Raw genomic sequence first — 6,918 nt, forward strand, 5'->3', positions numbered from 1 at the left:
AGCTTGAAGATTTTCTTATTATGTCCTCGCCGGGTGTTTGCTGGGTCAACGGTGAAAAATCTGTTTGCCAAGCTTTGTTCAAACAGGGCGTAAGTAACAATTAGGTCCCTCGGAGGCGACGGCACTCCAGCGGAAAGAGATCAAGCATCGCGAGACGCGTTTCGTGGTCCACGGATTTGAGGCCGGCAACCATTCTCGTGGCGGCCCGCTGGACAAGATCAATGAAGGTGACGTCTTTCGTACGCCCTGAGTAGACAACTTGGTTGGCAGATTCCAGGAGCGGCCTGATTTAGGCACCATAGAGTGTTTGGAAGTCCATGCGAGTTATACGGGAGAAGGTGCGTCGGATCATCCGTGAAAAGGCGAATGACTTTTGGGCCGATTTCTCATGGTGTAGTGAGAAGGACAATTTTGAGGAGACCCAGATACCCTAATCTTTTTTGGCATCTATCTGCATGATGTTTCCTGGTCCCTTTTCGCCATGCATAACAAAGGCATTCGCTGAATTCCCTCCAAACGATGTATGGACGCACTTTTCATCATTCAGAGGAAGGTGCCAGTCCAACGACCACTGCTTGGCAGCATCTACATCCACCAAACTGCTATTAGACAGTTACCAGTCGGTTATATAACATACAAGCTTGTTTTATAGTTGTTTTTAACGACTGGGTGACCATGAAAACGGTAATATGGAGGTTTTAGTGGGGTTAGCTGGACAGTTGTGTCAACTGCCATGCAGCCGGAAAACTCAATTTTTACTGCGTCTACTTCTACGAGTAGCAGCTTGGTTAGCTGGGATATCCCAGAGAACACATCCGTTTAGACACTTAAGTTTGTCATCTGCCGGTTAACCGAAATATTTTGTACACATTTGGAACCATGATGGTTTTTTGTTTATGATACTATTAGTTTCAATATTTTGTCGTTAACGTTGGTGAGGCCGAGACTGGTTGATACGTATGGTGCTTTTGTGCAAGCTGATTCAATGTACCAGAGCACGTTGCCTCCTGTGATGCTTGGTGATCACCGATGGCAATGGTGTTGATCGCAGCTTGTTGCACTCCATTATCCGTAGTGAGTCACGAGAATGTCGTGATATAGTCGCTGATTATTTTGTGAGAATGATATCGCCGATGAAGGATGTTAAAATGGTTGTCGTAGATAAGAGTAAGTCACATCTGAATAGCCTGAAGGCAGCAATGCCCAATACCACTTTCATTTTTGTTCCTTTCATGTGGTACAGTCTGAGGACCAGAATCAACAAGTTTAAGGCATCGACCCCTCGGTTGAAGTTTAGTTTGCCTGGTCAAAAGGCGTGGTGTACCCTAGAGAGGTGAGCGAATTTGAGGTGTACGCGACCATTGTCCCAATTCGTAACCAATAGTACCGGTCCTACCTCTGTGGGCATTGGATGTTCGACTTTATTACCGGGGCTCGCATGAGGAAGTCCTCTTTCGGTACAAGATGGCTATACTAGACGAGACTTTTGATCTTCAGAATGATAACCAGTGCCTGCATTGCATCCAATTTCGTGCTCACTAGTTGCAAACCACCGCGAATTATAGCATCGTGGCAATGCATAGTAAGGGGCCAATGGTGTCACACAGTGACACTGGTGTCTACTCTGTGGTGTCTACAGTTCATCTGAGGGCACCTGCGAAGGCTGAACGGTAGACCGATGTAATGTGACCGTTATCACGTTTTGCAGTTGCATCGGCAGCTCGGTCAACAAGCCGGCACTCTCGTGTTCTATATGCGATCAATAGAACCGCATTTCTGAGCGAGTTCCCTAGGCGAATTTAGTTAGTGAAAGGAAGGAAAGTTTAGTTCATAAATTACATTTATATTTTCCAACCGTCATGTCTTCTTGGATGTGAGTGCGTTTTAGAGTAAAATCAATCCCCTCTTCAACGTGAGTCTTCCGAGCAAGCTAGGCGAACATCTGGTCACTATTATTCTGTTGGTTATTACTAAATTTTCTCGATCCTGTCTTTTCTTCAAATGCAACTGTGGCATGCAGATTCTACACCTGTACTTCTGTCGCAATTGCCCTAGCACGTAGGCTCTGCTTTCTTATATTACACTTCTTTCATCTTTGAGACACAAAGGTCACAATTTTCAAGTTATGCAAGAAACCAAATGCGGAATTCTACCCTCCATTTTCTTCTCTTTAAATCCAAAGTCGCGGACTGGCACTTATGAACGTTCAACGCTCATTCACCAGAAAGTTCCTCCCAGAGTCCAACTCTGTCTTCCACTGATGCTGCTGCTGCATAATTTGAGCCTGAAGCCACTATGACCCAAAGGGTTCAAGCCAAATCTAAATATCCTAAACCGTCGGTTGTACCAGAATTCTTTTAACGCAAAGGCCAGGCACAGCGCAAAGTCGTGTACTCGGTTTAAATTCCGTAAATCTGTCAACTTCCCAGTGTGCTCACCAGCGCACACAAACCTACGCTACTAAATATTCTGGTTTAGTTCCCCCGCAGCTAAAACGGTCTCGCCTATGGGCTTTAAAACATCACACACCAGTGTACGTGTCTCTAAGTTTGGAGCCCCAGTCGCCCTACTAAATACCCAAATACTCCATGAAATCTTCATGAACCGGGAGCAAATAAGCTTTGCGTTCGACGAGCGAAAATTCAGCGCAAATAAATATAAAATAATGATAAGCAATATTACCACCTTACTATGTCGTGCAACTCTTTTGACTTCCTTGAAGAAACAGTTACCCGCAGTGCCTTTTTGATCAGGTCAAATGTATAGACAAAAGTTCTATTAATCGGTGAGCGAGGTCAACCTCTTTTGGCCTGAAGTAATTAGATTGGCTGACCGATCCATATGAACGAAACTGCACAATTCCTCACCATTTTGATACCCACGCAAGCTTGTCATCACAGCGAAACCCTTATGCCTGCGTTGAGGTAACGCTTGTGCTGTCCGGTACTATAGAGCAAGTGGTTTATTAATGATTAACATTGTTGCTAATGCTACTTACCCTCGCCTGTTCCGTGGCATATCGCCAGGCATGATCATAAAGCTGAGGTTAGAATAAAGGGAAACTGGCAGGATTTGCGACTACTGAGAGTGGCGCGGAAATGGGCCGGTGTCGCGAAAAGCGAGCATTATCCAATGTTAATGCGGTCACTCATAAACCGACACTGACGGGGAAGCGCAGTCACCAATCCTTCCTTGTTTCGAAGAACTTATCAAGGTGAAGGAAGATTAGATCGTTAGTATTAGGTAGCGGGCTAAAAACGAAACTAGAGAGGGTACAACAAGGGCCTTTAGAGGTCACTCACCAGGTCACGCGTCAAAAACACTTGAAACACGTAACTATTCCGGTCCCACTTGCAACCTTAGCCTACAACATGTACATTGCAACTCTCCATCGATTTTTGTTTACGCAGCTACCACTTGCGTTACGCGCCAGGCTAATGAACTCCGACACATCTGATCAAGTTAGATTCGCGTTCGTGCAACTATCTATTCACACTGCACACAAACACAACTCGGCCCAAAACACACACATGCGGGACAGGAAGCCAGCTGAGCTCCACAAGTCTCCACAGGTAACTATGGAACACATGTAGCAGCTATACTGCACAGAAGATGCTCCACGTCCGGACTTTTACCCGACAAGTGTCCTCGAACGATAAGTCTCTTTTTGGCTTGTCCCACTTTTTGCATTGTAACTATTTTTATCAAATGCGCCTCATCATTCTGGTAAATCGGACATTTGTTATTGCTTGTTACCTTTTGATGATCGACCGCATTACGTTACAAGTACGGCACTAACAAAGCCTCCCGACTGATACATGAAAAAACTGCAAATCTCGTTAATATGGGAACCGAACAACGAATCTGGTGAACCAGTATGGTTGGCGAGATCTAGCCGGTCAAAATCAGTTGCGCTTTTCCCTCGTGAGAACTTTTGAAAGAATTCCTTCACGTTTCAATCCATTTATAGAGTTTACAAGTGCCATTTTTTTAAATTTTTCTCACTGTACATAACCTTTGTTATTGCTTGTTACCTTTTGATGATCGACCGCATTACGTTACAAGTACGGCACTAACAAAGCCTCCCGACTGATACATGAAAAAACTGCAAATCTCGTTAATATGGGAACCGAACAACGAATCTGGTGAACCAGTATGGTTGGCGAGATCTAGCCGGTCAAAATCAGTTGCGCTTTTCCCTCGTGAGAACTTTTGAAAGAATTCCTTCACGTTTCAATCCATTTATAGAGTTTACAAGTGCCATTTTTTTAAATTTTTCTCACTGTACCATAACCTTTGCGTGATGAACTCTGTCAGAGTACACTCAGTTCCTGCGGTGCACCCACTCTCAATCACGGCCCAAATCAGTACAGTCGGCTGTCCAAAGCCATCGACGGACCACAACAGATGTGAGAGAAATAGGTGTCGTAGAATGCAAGATGTGGTATGCGATACGTGAATGGCCTGGCAGACCTTTAAGCGGACCTTTAATTATACAGGTAAGCCAACTGACCAATTCTCCCGACCCCTTTTTTACCGCCAGCTGCCTCTATCATTATAGTGTAGTGCGCTTTGCAACCAAAACGTGAGCCATCGAAAGCGTAACCAAGTCTCCAGTGCTTGACCGGAAAAATCAGTGTGGATCTTCCGCTTTAATCATGATACATCACTTAAAATTGGCTCTTCTTCCAGAAGCTCCGGAGAGCGCATGCAAGGAATAAAGCTGCCTGGACGAAAGTTGATAATGAACTTTCCTCACTGAATGAGTATCTTGAGTGTCCTGCGTATCTCGGTCTCATTCTAGCTCTCTTATGCAGCAACAAAGACCGTCAAGACTTTTCTCGTGGACGGGCGCATGACAGGGGACAGGCTAATAATCTGGGCTTCGCTCTGCAGAAAATCAGGTAGGCCTGCCAATGAGGAAGGGAAAGCCGTTCCTTAGTAGTGCCCTCACGAAGCCCCACCACGAATAGCCTCAAGCAGATTGGTTACACCAGAAAGGAAGCAAGCGAATATTAGGGCTTTTAGTCAATCTTCACTCCACATCAGCCATGCAGAAGATCATGAAGAGAACTGTCAGTATTTCAAGGGCCTATCCAACTATCTGGTGTATAGCTAAGGATCGTTCTTCAGAGGCGCGGAAGCTACGCCACAGCAGTTCTAATTGAGAGGTGCAAAACAGGCTTCCACCTGGCGCCAGTCCTACCGAACCAAAACCTATGGCCGAAACAATGGTAGTCATCACTCCTCGTGCTACTGAAAACACGCCGACACAACCAGCCGCGACTCCGAGTTGCCGTTTCTGATCAACCACTACAGACCCTCGACTACCAAAGGCATTGGTCCTCGGGAGAGGGCAAGCCTCGTGTGGACACAGAGCTTAAAGTATGTAAAACTATCATCGAATAATCTCGTAGCAGATGAACGCGCAGTAATGAAATTTACACCCAATTCACAACTTCTGAGCGGGACTGGGTCAGACCTGCGGAGACAAGCAACGAAGCCTAGTGGGAAATCAACCACATGCGTTGACCGAGAGATCGGAAAGTATTGCGAGAACCCTAAAACCATTGAGAATGTGGGGTGGTCAGTTTTCAGCTCCACTCCGTCAAAAGTGGCCTGCTTGATGGTGGACAACATGGTCGTCCAGAACCCCGACAACCAAAGCCAGAAACCTGACACAGAACGGAGGAATCTCTAGTAAACCCGACCATCCCTCTTAGATTTGGTCATCACGAACGAAAGAATTCGTCGATCAGGCGATAATTAACGCTCCACTGGGACATAGTGACCACCATGTGCTGATCTTTGATTCCATCTGTTATTGGGCCAGAAACCCCGAACCTCAAACATGGATTCGAAACTTCTGCCGCGCAGGCAGCTACAGGCCCATTAGCCTCAGTGGCGTGCCGCACAAGGTGGTGAAACGCATTCTGAGGCGAGCCATCCTCTACCGTCTTACTGCCAACAACCTGATAGCTCTAGTCCAACACGGATTTCTCCCAAACCGTTCTTGCGTGACGAGCATGATGGTATTTATATGCAGCTTAACACAAGCCAATGACGAGGAACTCATATCGAATGCCATATTCTTGGACTTCTCAAAAGCATCTGATCGAGCCCCACACGCCCCACTGCTCCACGAACTCGAACCTTACGGGATTCAAGGGAAAATGCAACAATGGATTAAGGTGTTCCTGTCAGACACAACTTTCCGGGTGAAACTAGGCTTGATCTACTCTTGCCGGCGCCGGCCTCCATTGGAGTTCCTGAAGGCCCCGTTTCGGGCCAATTATGTTTCTGATATACTTCAAAGATTTTCCAGATGTTCTTGCATGTCAGTGCCCAGTTTATGCGGACGACTTGAAATCCCGGTGTTCCGATGTCAACCTCCTCCAAATGCATATAGACGTTGCAAAGCGGTGACCTGTGGGCCGGCACCTTCCTCTGAATTACGAAAAGTGTGTCTATATGTCATTCGGAGGGGACTCGGTGAACGTCTTTATGGTGCATAGTGGGAATGGACTAGAAGACATCACGAGGGTAGATGCCAAACTAAATTTTGGCACCTGATCCTCTTCAAACATGTTCTTCTCACTGCACCATGAGAAATCGACCGAATAGGCGTTCATCGTTCTACAGATGATTCGGCACACCTTCTCCCGTATTACTCGCATAGACTCCCAAGTAATCTATGGTGCCCACGTCAGAACGCTCGTTGAATATACCAACTTAGTTGTCTACTCAGGACGCACTAAAGACGGAACCCTCATTGATAGTGTCCAGCAAGCTGCTACGAAACGGTTTGGCGGCCTTAAATCCGTGGACTATGAAACGCGTCCAGTGGTGCTTGTGCACTTTCCCCGGGCATACCATCGCCTCCGACTGGACATAGTTCTCAATTGCGCCGTTTGAACA

Source organism: Opisthorchis viverrini (genome assembly GCF_000715545.1).
Source record: "Opisthorchis viverrini unplaced genomic scaffold opera_v5_469, whole genome shotgun sequence".
Taxonomy (NCBI): domain Eukaryota; kingdom Metazoa; phylum Platyhelminthes; class Trematoda; order Opisthorchiida; family Opisthorchiidae; genus Opisthorchis; species Opisthorchis viverrini.